The sequence below is a fragment of the Ambystoma mexicanum genome, chromosome 8 (assembly GCF_040938575.1).
Source record: "Ambystoma mexicanum isolate Mex_15411 chromosome 8, UKY_AmexF1_1, whole genome shotgun sequence".
NCBI classification, from domain to species: domain Eukaryota; kingdom Metazoa; phylum Chordata; class Amphibia; order Caudata; family Ambystomatidae; genus Ambystoma; species Ambystoma mexicanum.
Genome location: NC_090929.1, coordinates 100,351,352 through 100,368,823, shown reverse-complemented (window position 1 = coordinate 100,368,823; position 17,472 = coordinate 100,351,352). Strand labels below are relative to the sequence as shown.

The window sequence follows — 17,472 nt, the reverse complement described above, 5'->3', positions numbered from 1 at the left end:
ACCATGGTTCTCCCTCGATCGGGCCCCGACCACCGGTCTCCCTTAATCGGGCACGGACCTTATGATCTCACTTTCTTTGCTTTCTTTTTGTTATCAAAATTCGAAGACTTTCGACTGTGCTAGGGGTTTTACTTAAACCATTGCAGGACCACTTTGATTTCACTTTACCCATAAGTTTCACTTTATTGCTTTTGTTTCTGCCACTTCTTGGCTGGCTACATCACACCGAGATCTTTGATTGAGCACACCCGTGGTGCCGGACCACTTTCTTACTTTGTCTTGTACCTTCTCTGATTCATATTCACGTCTCCAGTCTCACATGTTAATATTCTTCGCTCTAGCGCTCTTCATACACTGTTGCCGCTTACAACCTTGACTGCAACACAGACCGGTCTTGCATCGGTCTCCCCAACTCACTGGCTGTGCTGATTTCTCTGGCGCTGCTTTGATCCTGGAGCCAAGAACAGTACCATGGCGGCTGCTGCTCCTCCCCGACTTAGCCAGTCATGCAGGAGGGCCCCGGGCATCTCCGCCACACAATGAAGGATTCTTCAGTCTGGTTTCCTGGCCTTACGCCTTTTAATGTGAAGGTTTCTGGAAAGTAACGGTTTCTCGCCGGAAAGGTCAAGGGTATCTCCCTCCTTGCTCTCCCTTCTCAGGTTGCAGCCTTTCTGCCTTCGTTCAGCTGCCGTCTGGAAAACACTGTTCCTTTGTGTGCTTTGTCTCGCTCAGAGTGTGCTCTCGTGCTACACCTTTTATCAGTGTGGGGAAGCTTAATGGAAGTCAGGTGTGAGTTGTTAACAGTAATTGCCTGACTTTGCCCAGGTGATCCTCCCGTACTAGTCCACCCCCAGGGGCTGGATCCACAGGCTATGGCCGTGCCATGGTTTCCTTTAGAGATCGATCCCTGGGGACTAGTGGGTGAGACACCCTCTGGTTTCTCACAACACACATCTCTGCAATGAGTGCTTAACACACTGAGCTAATTTATGTACCACTGTTGCACTAAATTCATCAATATGCATTTCAGTTTTGAGTATTGCACATGATAAACATAATTTCCACAGGAAGAAAATAATGCTACAGGAGTTGTGCAGTAGTGAGCACACAGCCTATGTATACCACAGTGAATACAGAAAGCATTACATGATGAATTGTTCAGGGCAGAATGTACTTGTCAACAACCGATAGGCAGTAGGTTTAGAGCCTCAGTAGCATGCCATAAACTATCCTGACCTGTGCTATTTAAGTCTGGTGAACAATGGAACCTTACTTCCTTATATCATGAAGCCTTGTGGTACCCCCCTCCAAGGTGGGGGCCCGGGGCAAGTGCCCATTTTGCCTTCCCAAAAAAACGTCTCTGGTTTAAGGCATATTGTTTTTCTGACTTGACCTGATATTTGATTGTCCGTTGTCTGCCTTTTCTGCTTGCTCTGTCTACCCATGTCTGTCTTTTCTGCTTGCTCAGCCTACTAGGTGGTATTAACTTCTAATGGTTGCTCCTTGACTTGACGCATTGTTAACTGTGACCCTTCCCCTAGTTTATGGGCATTGGAGAATGTGACATGCCACCTTAGTATGGGGGACTCCTCGTCAATATTGAACCCGCCTGGATTTGAAGGACGTCCTGGTGACTATGACCTGGGTATAATTATCTTGTCGATTGTGACCTACCCAGCGTCTAATGTTCCCATACATCACACATATGTGAATTATCATTCAGCTTAGTCATTGAAACGCTTTTGCCTGTCAGAGGCAAAGGAGGAGTATGATGGAAGAAGTGGTAGTGAGGAGTGAAGTTGGGTAGATAGTCGGATGAGGGCAATGATACATAAAGTGCTCAGGAAGGCATGTCTGTCATATCTGTATGTAAATCTATCCCAGCGCCAACCTACAGCATTGCTCTAATGCTGTTTGTTTGGCAGCTTCAGGGTTTGTGTGTGGGTTCTTGCCTTCAGATCTCACTTTCACATGTGTGCTGCATTGAGTGCACTGACAGCTGCCATGTAAGTAGCACAGTTATGCTTCTGTGCCATTGAGCCGTCTAGTCAATGTGAGGTGCTTGGTGCAGGTGTCAGTGGCGTTGCCAGGAATCAAATTTAGGAGGGGCACAGAAGGGGCCAAAGACAAAAGTAGGGGGGCACAGACAAAAGTAGGGGGAGAACATGGTCACTGCTTGTCTTAGGTAGGGGGGGCACAAGGAGGGGCACAGGGTTTCATAGTGGGGGCCCCGGCCCCCGAGGTGCCCCTCTAGCGACGCCACTGGCAGGTGTGTAGCCTTGTGTAATAGGGCACTTGGTGACGGTGACCACTATGCCGAGGATGAACGTGTTAGTATGTATTTCTGATTTTGGTGACTGCTTGTGCTGTTAACATGGTCTGGAAAACCCAAGTTTAAGAAGAGAATGGGAGGCCGGGAAATCCTGCACTCAATGACGGAAATAGTCAAAGTGAAAGGCAAAACACGCTTTATTAACAATCCACATAAAGCAGGGACAACGTAAAAGCATTAAATCTTGTGACTGTAAAAGGTTCCTGTACAAAAAAAACAGGTTATAAACTAGAATTTCATCATCACTGACATCATATTGTAATCTTAGTTCCAAAAACCTGCGCGGAACAGGGCTTGGTTAGGGAAATTGTCTACATATACGTTGTTTATGGGTCAGTCTTTTAATTGGTTGCCAAATATCTAATGGTTCCTCCTAAAACCATCTCTAAATTGATAATAGTGAACACATGTCATATCTAAAGTAGGTAATTGGTTAATACAACATGTACTGGGCGTCTTGATATTGGGGGTCCTAATTGGTTGGCAGTCTAATGACCAACCATGGGCAGCTGTTAGGTCATCAACACATGAGTCAAAATGGGAGTAGGGGGAGTGAGGTTCGCAGACTATTTTCCTTGCAATTAAAAATGATATTATCCCTTTTTCCTAGGCCACGAGTTAGGGTGATTCTTCTGTTGTTGGCCTTGCATAGCACCTTTCTTCTGGGAATATGCAATAGAATTAAGGCAGTTGCCATATCTGGGCCTGGGGCTAATGAATAGACTGTCTTCTTTAAGTTAGGTCACATGTGATCAGATCGCATTTGGATTTATTTCACCAAGCATTTATGGGCATTTTATCAAATGTTATTGTGAGTGTCCTGGTTTTCACTACAACTAGAGACGTGTTTGATCCATTCCCTATGTGCTTGTTGGCTGATAATATTCTGCACCTGGCCTACAAAGGCTGTTGTTCTTTTACTGAATCTAAGAAAAAAATGGCATGTGTCTTGGGAATTATTATCTTGTGTTCTGTACGAGTCGTCAATATCCTCACTAATTTCTCAGTAACCTTGGCAGTCTGCCTAGCTACTGTCTGTGCCCTGCATGGATATGTTTTCCAGTTATTCAGCATTGTGGGGTTTCATGAAGCTTTGGGACCTCTTGTTCACTTGTATGTGTGCTGCAACATTCTGGAAAAGATGGCTACTCAGTACTGTTGTGTTTCTATGTTAGTGAGCTATATATATATATGTCGTTCATGTTGCATTTGGCTTATACATTGCTTATGTTAGTATTATTCATGTCTAGATGGATGCAACCAATATTCTTTGTGTATAAATGCATATTTGACCTAGTGTTTGCATTTCTTCAAGGTGAGTGCATGTCTGCTTTGTCTATTGCATTGATGTGTGTCATTTCGCTGTGAGTTTGCGTGTTCGCGCCATCTTCAGTTACATTAGGTCAATTTCCTGCGGCACCTGTCTGGGATAGGTCGGGTATGGCTGCCTTAGTGAGTAGCATTTTTCACCAGTGTGATATTGCACGAGGGGGGGGCACTAGCTGTGAATGATGTATTCATCTGCCCATCAACAGTGTGATGGAGACAAGCAGTGAGGTGGGCTGTAGAGAGAAATAGAGTTTTGTGTTGTGCAGTAGCGATGTGGTGTAGGCAAACGTAGGCCAACATCACAGCATATCAGAGGCAAGTGTATTGGGTATTCTAAGGAAGTTCAGGTGTCTCTTATTTAGTCTACCACTGTCTAGGACAGACATCTGCAAATAAGCAAGTATCTAAATCACTGATTTGGCAGCACAGAAAGGCAGCCTTAACTGCCCGCTGCACAGCATAGTGGCATCCGTGCCTGCTAATAGAAAGAACATCATGTGTTTCTTGCACTCAACAATCTAACAATTTTCCCTCAGCAGCCTGTCAAAGGCAGAAACAGCATCCTGAGACTGCTTCCACACAGTAAGGTCCCATACTCTCCCTGTGAATACATATCTAATCTCCTCATGCTGACAGCCCCTTAAGAGCTCGGTATCCTGGGGAACATCTCTTCTGTATCAGGCTTGAACCTGCACACTCTGTGTGTCCTCAGTCATTACTCTACTTTTTGAAGCATAAGATATATGTGCCCTGGTTATGCATGCTGGGATGGCTACCTTCTAATAAAGGATGTTTAAAATAATCATAAACACTTTTTATGCCGCACTCCCTTTAATGGTTTTGCTATTTTATTTTACCTACAATGAAACGTTGCTATTTTGGCAACTAAGCATTACCAATTCAACCTATTTTAGACACATTATGGCTCCTAAGACCTTATCCCCACCCTTGCCTTGGACGCTATTTTCCTTGCAGAGCTCCCTTGCCGTTGAAATCCTAGTCCCTCCAGGATACGGCCATCAGCGAGCAGACAGAATGGGCAAGGCCACTACCAGATTCTTGACCCTTCACAAGATGACCTGGCCCTTCACTTTGCGGGACACTACCATTCTCCCATGCATGCAGAGCCTCACCTGGCACTTCGCCCTCAGTGCTAAACATAATGAAAAATGTCACCTGATCTCCCATCCATCAGGTGCTGCCTCTAACTTCCTCGACAATGTTGCTGACCTAAGGACATCTGCATCATCAGCAACACAAAGTCTTCTTGAGTGACTTTAACCTAACGGCCAGCACCTCTACCATATCCACTAATGAGGGATGCTTGAACCTTTTCGATATATTGTACATTCAACAGCACATCATAGAACCTGGCAACCTCATGTGTATCCTCGTCCCCGCACATGTTATTTCCCAAGCCCATCAAGCTGGATGGTTGCAATCCGGGTCACCTATCGAATTCCTAGCAACTAAGGGTAACAGTTGCATACCTGTATTGCGCAACCCTTCTTCATGGGCCTTCCTATAGAAGCATAAACACATCGCTGTGCACTCTCTTACAGCCAGCATGAATCTGGGTAGCAGTAGCTTTAGTAGTAGCAGTCATTTATAGAGTGCCTTGCCCCAGTACTGTGGTCTCAGCAGGCTTGTAGTGGTAACACCCTCGGGGACCAAAGTCCAGGCATGGGAACATTCACAAAAAAGGTTCATATTCTGTGTGTGCATTTGGCCAAGATTAGGAATTAGCTGGGCTGGCTAGGCTCCAGTAAGCAACCCAAGAGGTCAGGCATGTGTGATGTGTGCTGAGGGAGGTCATGAGAGAGCGCAAGTTCAAGAGACACATGATGAGTCCGGCTAGACCACAGTTTTGGCGTAGGTTGTCGCTATATTCTATTGGCAGAGGTGTTGAGTTTAAGTTCGGTGTAAGGAGGCAAAAACGTTGTGTCCAGTTAGACCGAATTTTGTCCTAGGTCATTGCTGCATTCTATTGTGTGTGGATGGATAGCCATGCCTGCGACAGATGTCCACCAAAGTGGTGCATGTATACGTACCTTGAGCCCCGATGTTTATTTTTCTTTGATGTCACTGTGTGATCAGATTGCCTGTGAGAAAAGACAAGCTACCCTCATAGATTCTTCTAGGCACTATAGAGAGGTACCTTCAAAGTCTTCTAAGCCCAATAGACCGGCTATCTTAGTACATCTTCTAGGCGTAACAGGCAGGCTACCATAGGTTCTAGGATGAAGTATTCACTAAGCGCAATAGACAGGCTACCCTTATAGTCTTACAATATATTTTTTTATGTTCTACAATAGGCTCTCATCAGGCATCAAAGAAATCAAACGGCACATGCAGTGCTCGAAGAAAGAAAGAAAGAAAGAAAGAAAGAAAGAAAGAAAGAAAGAAAGAAAGAAAGAAAGATAGGAAAGAAAGAAAGAAAGAAAGAAAGAAAGAAAGAAAGAAAGAAAGAAAGAAAGAAAGAAAGAAAGAAAGAAAGAAAGAAAGAAAGAAACGAAAGAAACGAAAGAAAGAGAACCACCACATAATACAAAACCACTCCTCCTCGGTTGCTCAGGGACAGAAAGTGCACCATTTGTTGAAAAGAGGAACTCTGTTGCTGTCATTATATTGCATGCTAACATCAACATTCCCAGAAAATTGTGCAACAACTGTCACACCATCATAAAATATAATAACCATCATTACACAGCAACAATAATAAAGATTGCAAACAAAAGCAGAGTTATATTTCAGGCCATAGAGCAATGCTGCAATCCACACCCGGAACCCCAATTGCACAACCAAGTCAGAAATGGAATGCCATAAACGACCTTTCTATTGATACAAGTTCAAAAGGTAGGACACAGATTCAACACATCACCCTCACGCTGACCCATCTGTGGATCCCCACAAGTAAAGCAGGAATGGTCAAAATTCAGGCCCATCTCGGCCACTGAACGCTCCTGTATCCGTTTATCCCTTAACCCCACTACATACGTGGACGATGTCCTCCGTATCTCCATCATCAACCAATCAATGCAAGGCCAGGTGCTCCTGCCCCTCCTTCAATTGTCATGGTGTCCTTCTCACAAGTGACCAATCCTGCATCTTTCAAAACAGTCTTAATAAGCCTGCTTCTGAAAAAGTCAAATCTGGATCTAGAAGACCTCATTCACATTTTATTACCAGTTTTCCATTGATGATGAAGATGATCACAAGGACAGTGGCTTTATTGTTATTTTTACAAACAGAAAAGTGTGGGCAGATTGAGGGCTATACCCTGGGTTTAGACCCAGATGCAGCACTCAACCTATGGCACGCTGCACATCATGGATACAGAGGGTTCACATCTCCTAGTCCTAATCAACCTCTTAATGCAGTCAACCACAAACATGACTCATGCGTCTCTCGACATGTTAGGGAGATCCCAACTGATCCAGATGGGGAATTTCTGATCACTTGCAGAGTCCCTCAAGGGTCCATCCTGTCACTGGGTTATTTTCAACCTGTACATGGAGCATCTAGAAGCTGACCTATATGACCCAGATATGTCAGTCCACCAATACACTGAGGGCGCAGAGGTAGGCCTTAGATGCTGTGAAGGCCTCAAAAATGCTTTATTCCGATCATGCTCCAAAGGCTTGCGTCCTCCAGTTTTGTGGGCCAGTGTGGGCCAGTTTGAGGAGCCAGTACATGCTGCACCTGGTAGTTTTGACCAATATCAGTGAATGATGTATTTCAAAATGCACAATTTGCCACAACGTTTGACAAAAAAAAAAAACTCCTCATACAAAGCTCAACAGGTTCTAGTAATATTTTATTTGTAGGCCAGGTTTTAATTGGCACCTGGATTTGTTTTTTTTGGTACCAGTCTAGCCCTTTGGATGCGGAGGACATACCTCACACTCAACCGCACCAAAAACCCTCAATAAATCATAGCTTTCTGGCCTGCAGCTCGACATTTCCATGCCATAAATGTCCCCTTGCTTCTAATCTCTGGCTATTATCTTTGGCTGTACCCTCTGGTTACCAGCTCTCATGCCTATTAAACGATTAACCCCGTTTTGCTGTAGGCAGGACCACCATCCAATTCCTAGCACTGATACTGTCACACCTGGGGGAAAGGGGGTTGGATTTTGCTCCCTGCAGCTCTCATGCCACTCAAAGCCATGCAACACTTCTATGTTCACATCCTTTTCTTATTGTTCTCCTGTTTCCGATGTAAATGTCACTAAAATCATTCCTCTTTCTCATCCTGTAGCAGCCTCCTCTGATCCATTGCCTGTTTTCTTGATTACATTTTTAGTCTTCATTTTTGGTAATTTTATTTGTTAATGTTCGTCATGTTCTAGTCTTTTCCCTGATATTTTTAAAAAGCCAATAGTGAAGGGTCGGAAGTGGCTGCTTGCTCCTGTTTTATTTTTACTTTCTTTTTTTTATTGTGCATATAGTTCTAAAACCTTAGCACACAAATACATACAACATTATTATCACAGAAACATTCTATTTCATATTCCAGGCAAAAGTAGAATACATATAAAAGCAAAAAATAAAAAGAGCATCCCACCTTCAATCATTAAATACATACTAGATACCATTCTTACCCATTTATACAAAGTAATACAGTAAAAAACATTGCGAGAAGATCAAATTTACACCTACTAAGAATTATTTGGCAACACGTTTTTTTCAGCAGCACTTTCCCACATCTCTGTAACAGCAATTATTACCCAGCGAGGGTCAGTCAGATTGTAACAATCAATCTGATTGGCCCTCGCCGGGGCTTTACCCGACCAGGAATCCCTCTCCCCAATATGTTCCTTCATGTCCCCAGCCAGGGAAGGGGTGGCAGCCACTCAGCCAATGAGGATGCTCAGAATGAGGTAATCCCCACTCCGAGCCACCACACAGCTGGAGGTTCCCCCGCCGGGGATCGAGATAAGTGTTTTCCCTTCCCCCACATCCCCAATCTAAACAATACCCTCCCCACCCTCCCAACCCCACTTACCTTCTTATTGGCACATTTCAGTAGTGGCTGCTCTGGGAACACGTCTGTCCCCAGTGTATCCACTCCTGAGCCCTGACAGGCCATCATGGACTGGAAGAAGGGACTACAGGTAGTGCCTTCTCTCCTGCCATTGAACGAGAGAAGGGACTAGATGTAGTCCCTTCTCCCGTTTCCATGGCGGTCATTTTCTTTGCTTACTTTTTTTTTTTTTCAACGGATACCATGGAAAGGGAAAATGGACTTCAGGTGGCCATTTTTTAAACATTTATTTACATTTCTGTTCCTGTTCCGCAACGCTGGAGTGTTTCAGAACAGATAGAAAATACTTTTAGAATCCCGGTCTTATGGGTCTTATGGACCAGGGAACTAATAGCAATAAGCCCCTCGTCAAGGGGGCATTTCGGGTTCAGGTAATGCCCCTGCAGCTGGGGGCTTATTGCTTAATTATTAGACCCTTACTGTATCCAGATAGACATCTCAACGAAAACTCTATGCTTCCTACATCTTCAACATGTTTACTATAATATTGCATGTATAGCCTTGTCACAGCATTGCATGACGCTAATACATGTTTTGATGTTCCAATCTGTAGGTTGTTCACACAGAGACGACAGGTGCTATCCTCTTTTGGAATCTGTGACCACGCACCCTTTATATCAAGACATCAAGCTTAGGTAATCTGAGGAGCATGAACGTTCTTCTTGGGTTGGAGAGGGAGCAATCTTTTAGTACTCTTGAGTTTTTTTTTTATAGATGAAACCCATCTGATCAAAAGTAGCAAGTGAATTCAATTTGGTAACTTTCTCATGGCTTTTGAGCCAATCCCTTCTTTCAGAACACACAGTAAAAGATTTCAACGCATATCCATTGCCTTCCTCCGATCTAGGGATCCATCCGATTGGAGCAAAAATCCTCATTCACTTTTTGAATAATTCCAAAGTAACACTTTTACGTTGTATCATAGCCACCCTCACAACTTTTAGTGGCATACATTATCTTCATAACTATCTTCCCCCTATATATCTCTATCAGGGTAGCTATTGAAATGAGCCCCAAATCCAATCTAAGTGCTTCAATTGTGGTTCATCCCGGTAACCCCAGCATCTTCCTCCAAATCGCACCTTCCGTTTTGTCAGCCAATCTAGTATAATCCCTATATGAAGTTTCCAATGCATACAGCAATGATAGAACAAGCTTCTGCTTATATACACTGAACACACCTATGAGACTGAAGCCGGCAGTCTTTTTAGAAAATTGCATTTTAACAGCCGAAAGTGAAATTATCCTTGACCTTCTTTTCTTTAATAAAAGGTTACTAGTCTTGCAAGCCTCAATTTCATAGCCAAGATAGGTGTAGCTAGGAACTCTGGACACGTCACCAAATCAAGCCTGATTCATTTGTGAGTAGAGCCTTTTTCCCAAATACCATATATTGTTTTCTTTTCCAGATTTACTATCAACCCATTTTCCTCCGCATAATCAAGTATGGCTTGCGCACTGTGTCATATGCCCACCAAAATGTTGGGTTATCCTAGCCAACCAGTTTTCTTAGTGCCAAGCCTTGGAGAGGCATTGTTGACTAATGCCAAAGTGCCACCAACATCAGCGACATAAAGATTAAACAGGAGGGGGCCGCGACACAACCTTGTCTAACTCCACTCCTGATAGAGATAATGTCAGAAAGTTCCCCCAAACCGTGTAAACACACTCTTGCTTTATTGTTTCAATACAGAAGCTGACATGCATACAATAGATCATTTGGCAGGCCCATTTTCTCCAATTTTAGCCACAATTTCTTTCAATCTATGGTGTCAAATGCAGATGTAATGTCCACAAAAAGGACATACATAATTTACTCCGCTCAATCAATGTGTTAATCGTAAGAATATGTATGCTTGTGGAGGGGCCCTTCTGATGCCGGTTTGGCAACAGCTCAGTTAAGTGTGTCATTTTCCTCAATCCACATATTCATTTCCTTAAGTGTAAACATAGAAAAAATATTAATTGACACATCCATTGAAGCCAACAACCTATAATTTTCCAGATTATTGCATCTGCCTTTTTTATGAACTGGAACAAGATGAGACATCCTCCAAGAGTCAGGGACCAGACCATAAGCTGCCACCCTATTAAATAGATCACACAGAATGTCTGCCCACAAACGAGGGTTCAATGATATGCAAATCCCGTCTGGTTAGGGAGATTTTGAATGTTTCAGTTTCTTAATGATCTCCACAATGGAGTCATGGTAGAAACCAAGCATCACCCTGCCTTTAGCAACAACTATATCATCACTACCTGCAAACAACTTTTTAAGGAAATCACGCCAAATTCGCCCACTAATACAGCACACTAAATCTGTTTGGTTCCTCTGAGTAATGGATTTATAGGCTGACCATAGCTTTTTGCTGTCACCTTCCACCAGGACTTTATACTGTTTCACCTTATTTACATATTCATTTTTTATTTGCTTTTTTAAACAAGTCTTTCCTTCTTCTGAAAGGTGTTACCTCTCAAGACGCCCGATTGCTCATCTCATATCTCTTTTGGCAACCAATGTGTTTTATCAGACACCCTTCCTGGACTGACATTTTTATTCATGAATATATGATTTCCCATTGGTAAAACATCATATGCAATAGAAGTTATCCATTCTACCCTGCCATTGGCACTATTTAAATGGTCATAATCAACTTTGACTTGTGACATAAAAAACGTAATTCTCTCCAAATTTGTGTCCATCCAGCCAATTCGATTTCCACCCAAATTTACCTCTATGGCCGCTACTTTATCATATATTTTGTCCCTAACCACAGAAAGGTGGCAGCAAAATGATAAAATGGCATGATCACCATAGGTATTCATCACCACATTGAGATCTGTAGCCCAATGCATCACCTTTTCTCTAACAGAAACATAGTGAATGGAAGAGGACATCTCACCATTCCTCCATGAGGGTGCAGCGAGCACATCTCCTCTCAGGCAGCCATTCAACATGAACACCTCTGTCTTCAAAAAACTCAGTCCATTCTAAGGACCTCTTCATTTTCAGTGCATTACAGGAGAAGGTCAGCATCTGGGAGCAGACAATTAGTATTAGGGCCTCCACAAAGAAAAACATTAATATCAGGATTCAGTCAAACTGGTGGCACAACATTTCATGGATACATTGCTGAATACTTTGTGTTACCATCTCAGGGTGATCATATATATTCACCACCAATATTGCGTCTTTAGACCAAAGATCAACTGCAACCACCAGAACTTTATTACTTTCTTCTTTCAAGGGGATCGCCTTACATTTTAATTCACTGAATATAAATGTAATCAGACCACCAAATGAGGAACCCTTAATGCCTCTTTTTGCAGGTTTTAAAAAAGCTTGAGTAACCATCCAATCTGGAAGCTTCCTGCAGCCAAGACTGCTACAGCAGAATTATATTCGCAGGCATTAAAAGACCAATAGAGCCATGGTGCCTAAATAGGTGGTTAGGACCCCCGGTGCTCCAAGATTTCATTATCAGAGTGGATCATGCTATAGTAAACACTGGGGGAAGGAAGGAACACAATCATTCCCAATGGGCTTTCACCGAGGGATCACATGTTGATGGTACAGACAGAGGGTCTATCAAAGCCACATTGTTCCTCGTCCCCTTGCCAGGCACGACACTACTTTCCGCTTTTTTTAGGTGTTTTCTGCGGAAACGCACAATCAAGGTCAAAGCCCCACTAATAAATACTCAGCATTCATTCTAATTAAGTTAACACATTCCGCAGTAGTACAGTGAACGCTCGATACTTTGGCTTGACAACATTTGGCCTGTTCTATGTATACAAAGTCCTTACTTGTTACAACTCTCAAAGCCGGCATGATACTAAAAATGGAAAGCAAACGGCTCTGGTTTATAACCAAGTCAGAACTAGAAAACAGACTGGTTCTCGTGAATTGAGTTACAGAAAGGAACTTTCCATCCTGATTATTGGGGACCTGTATGGAAGATTGATATTGCAGTTTATTGTTCATCAGATTATTGCCCCCCCCCTTTGTTTGAACCATCCACGCACCATATCATCATGCCGACTATCTCTTTAGATGAAACTGATACTTCCTTTACAGCTGCTTGATGCCTGTCCACTCGTCTCTTTTTCTCTCTGTTGGTAAGCAGCCAGCTTGTCAGGTTGACCACTCTTTGGAGCCCTTCATTTTTTTTTCCTAGCAGCCCTTCTCCGTGCTTTTATTTTAAATTGTCCATGATTTTTCCTTATCACCATTAGTACTTGCATCGTCTTGAACAGATATGGATGCAACTTCCGGTGTAAATCTTAAGGTCTTTTTTACGTGTTCCTCCTGCTCTCTGACTCTTCATCCTCGTCACTGCCAAGTAGACATTCTACTTTGGTGGACTCTGAGTTTTCAGTATTTAGAGCCTCAGGTGCAGGGCCAAACAAAGATACACCATGTAATGCTTTTGAGGTCACTGAAGTAGTTGAAGAAGTGCCACCAACATCACATTTTTTACTGATGGTTTCCAAAATTAAAGAATGTTTTTGCACCAGACAGTGGATATTGTAGATTATTTTCAGTAGAATTTTTAGCGCAAAGCCTGTTACAATATTATGCGTATCTAAGGAGGAACAGATATCATTTAAGATATCCATAGCCTTATGGTCATTACCAATTTCGTCATCCATCTGTAGTTCTGCCAATGAGGCGGTTGGGATTAAAGCAAATACGTCTAACAAGCCTGTTAGGTAAGGAGATCCTGTTAGCACAGGCAAGCGTACCCCATCATGAGCGACCTCTGCTATGTGATTTTTTTCAAGAGCCCTTCTTCACATAGGGGCAACTGATGGTGAAAGCAATTGTGCGGAATCTGCTTGTATTGAACAGCAGATATTTAAAAGAGAGTTATTGTTATTGGGCTCCGCTATAGTAGGGGCCCCTGGGTTGCTAGCAATATCACAATGACTGTGTATAGGGTGAACATCAGCTATGCCCACAAAGTTGCCCTTGAAATATTCAGTAACTGTCCCATGTTTTCCTGAGGAATCAGGCAGCCGCTGTTTGCACACTCACGACACATTCCTCCCATGTGCACTGCCGCACGTGCAATGCTGTTAAAAGCATAACACCTCCTCTTGCAGGTCATGGCATAGAGCACAGAGCGAAGCTCTGCAGACCAAAGTAATGGGAGGCAGATAGAATGCGCAGCTTCAGATGAGGCTCCAAGTGAAATCACGCAGCAGAATCACAGAATACAGTTAGACTCCCGCACCAAGGCAGACTCACGCCAAACTCCTACCGTGCCTCTTGTTTTCTCTTCCTGCATATGGGTAGTGTGGCGTGACGTGACTTTACACCCTTGGGTCCTTTCCTTGTCCTTGTTGACACTTCCTATAATGTTTTATTTTTATACCTCATGTTATGGTCATGGTTTAGAGGAGGATGTATTGGAATATCTGAATGTGGCAAGGAAATAGCTAGAGAGCGTTCAGCAACCTGGGTGTAATCACTCTGATTTTATTTCTGAGGGTGATTTAAATTTTAGGATGGGGGAGTGCTCAGGTTTGGGCTCGGCATTTGAGGAAGAAGTCCTAGAATGTACTATATCACAACCAATGGTTACAGATTCCCAGATGTCGCGATCTAGCACGCTTTTGCTACCTTTGCTATCTGAACTAGGCCTACGGACTGTCAATGGGAAGTTCCCATCTGACCAGCAGGGGTGGGTGTAGGGGGGGTTCACCTTCAGGAATGACAGTTTTCATCCATGATTCGCATCTTATATCTGATTTGCAGATATAGCGTTGAGCCGAAAGTGACCACAACCCCCTAATTCTGAATCTTCATGTTAGGTTGGATGGCCTAGATTACTTCAAGAGGCAGTTATGTAGTCAGCAGGACACTGCATTGTGGCTAATAACATTGGATAGTACCCCTGGAGGGTAGTGACCACAACCCCCTAATTCTGAATCTTCATGTTAGGTTGGATGGCCTAGATCACTTCAAGAGGCAGTTATGTAGTCAGCAGGGCACTGCATTGTGGCTAATAAAATTGGATATTACCCCTGGAGGGTCAGTTGGTATATAAAAGAATGCAGGACACTGAAAACACCTTGATTAGAGCAGTTAAAAAGTGCCCTAGAGATGTATATGCAGTCAGAATAGGTACATTTAATTATAAGGGCTCGATCAATGCAAAAGCCTGCCAGACGTGTGACGTGTGGTGAAAATTGCAGGACACTGTCCACAACAAGATTAGTACCTTGTTCCGAAAGATAGTGGAGCGTACTTTAGATGTCGAACAAAGTAATAATGTTAGTCATATCTCGTCTGGTGATTGGGTGAATAATGTTTCCACATTACATAATTTTCCTCTATCAGCAATGTATTTGTTGCCCATGAATTATTTATCGGCCCAATCTCTGAAGAGCTGTATAGACAATGACCCAATTATGTTTTCTTCTCTAGAAGTTCGATAAGCTCTACTGTTCTTGGCCAATGGGAAAGCGCTTGGGAGTGACATGGCTTGGTTGGATAGCCTAAAGATAAATTCAGCAATCTGGGTATTTACGAAGTGTTTACATGCATTTAGCACCAACCATCTCTCCCCGCCAAGTTGGAAGCAGGATATTTTTCAAGAAAGGGGGTAGGGCAGACCCTTGTTATTGCCATACCTCATTGGTTGATTTTACAGCATAGTGGTTTGGGAGATTAATCTATAATAGATTAAATGAGTGGGTGAGGTCCACTGGAATGTGGTTGGAGGAGCAACATGGCTTTCGTAGGTGAGTTGGGACAATTGAACAGGCACTAAATTTAGGGTTGGTCTTGGATAAATTTGTGTTAGGTTACGGCACTCAATTAAATTTGGGTTTTATGGACCTTCGCTCATCTTTCGATAATGTTAATTGGGGAATGCTATGGGAATTTCTTTTGAGTATAGATCTCCCTAAACTTTAACTTGCCATCCTTGTGTCCCTACATGAAAACTTGACTGCAAAAGTGCGTATGTCGAAAAACCGGTGAACTGTCACCGGCTTTTCAATCTTCATGGGGTGTCAGGCAGGTCTGCCTGCTGGTGCCCCTTTTTTTTCAATCTGCGTATAATTTGACTATTCATTCATATAGGTGCCATAACAGCTCATACACCAAGGTGCACAGACATATCACTGCCCTCGCGTATATAGATGGTATTGTATTACTGGCCAAGAGCACTGCACATTTCAGTTCCTGGTTTTGTTTATTTTATGGCAGCCCGTGATCTGAGCCTTAATAATGATAAATGAAAGGTGATATGTGGGTCGTCAAAAGTGCGAGCTACCAAAAATGCAATAATGTATGCAACTTCTGGGAGTCTGGAATGGGGGAGAGTAGTCTCCTGTGTGTGGATTATTATTAAGAATAATATAAATTGGGGCTCTTGGGTGTCTAATTTCATCATACAATTTGCAAAAGTGAGGTGCACTTTTTCCATTTAGTAAGATGGTGGTTGCCCTTTGGAGACTATTCATCGCATGTATAAATGCTAAAAGCAGTGCCAACTGCTGGCTATGGGCCCGAAGTGTGGGGCCACTCTTTTATAGCCCCAATTCAATAAAAAGAGAACCATGTTTTGCGTTGCTTGTTTGGATTATGGACAGATGCTCTTACATACTTGCTGCACCTGAAAGCCACCTTTGGAGATATTTCAATTTTAAATCTGAAACCATTGATGCGGTGGGCAAGATTGTGGCACACTAGGGATGTAATTGTCACCTTACACATAGTATGGAAAAGCATCTATTTGCTTCAGAGGTGAGAATGCGCAGCCCGTGGCAATTCATAAAGCAGGTTTTGTCTTCGATGGAATTTGGTAATATATGCATTAGGCCCTTTGAGGAAGGGGCAGTAGCTACCCCAAAAGTTAAAGCTGCTTCCTTACAGGAAAATGATGTCACTCGGCATCGCTGTGAGCTTGAAAACCCCATGGTTCAATATTTGTTGGAGCATAGCCCACAGCCGAGTTTGGACCATTATACCTGCTAGTTTTTCAATCCACGTAAGAGGTGCATTTTATCTAATCGTAGAGTAAATCGACTACCAGTAGCCTCTGAGGTGGCCAATTGGTCTATTAATAAGACACAGAATACAGCCCAGTTTTGCAGCTGTAATGCCATCACGGTGGAAGACCTAACTGATTTTTTATTCTATTGTCCCACGCTGAAGATGCTTAGGAGAAAGCTCCTTCTTCCTATTTTTAGATTGTATAATGTTCGTACATTAGCTGAAGCCAAAATGCTGGTGCTCTCCTTGCATGAACGTTGCCCATTCTATTTATGGTTTTTATTAAAAATGCACTATCTGTGAGAAATTTAAATGGTTTTTAAAGAAGTACAAAATCATTTTAGCAAGTGTTTTGAATGTTGTATTTTTGTAAGATTACTTTGTACTTTTGTGAAATAAACATTTCGAAATAAAGTCTAATTGAATTGAATTGAAAAAAGGGCAACACATTCCCCTTCTGAAATGCCTGCACTTGATTCATCAGAGATTTTTTACTTCTGTCCAATTGCTTTTCTCCCTTACTAGAAAGTATTGTTCAAATGTTTTCTTATTTTAATACTGTATCGCTTCTCTCCCCCTTACAATCTGGTTTTTGCTCAGGTTTTCCTACGGAAAATAATCTTGTAAGTCTCTGATTCATTTCATTGTACACGCCATGCATGAGCGTAGCGCAATTTCAGTTTTGCTAGATCACAGTGCCGGTTTTTACTTCATCAATCACTACTTTGTGTCAATCTCTGCCTTCTCTTGGGATTT

General features: G+C 42.8%; 1 long non-coding RNA gene across 1 annotated transcript in view; it reads right to left on the bottom strand.

The window, feature by feature from the left end:
• LOC138471662 (uncharacterized) overlaps nt 1–17,472 on the bottom strand; it is a 496,524-nt gene that overhangs the window by 186,571 nt on the left and 292,481 nt on the right. Inside the window, exon 4 of the long non-coding RNA XR_011268480.1 lies at nt 11,612–11,745. This is a non-coding gene — a long non-coding RNA (uncharacterized lncRNA). The remainder of the gene's footprint in view (nt 1–11,611; nt 11,746–17,472) is intronic.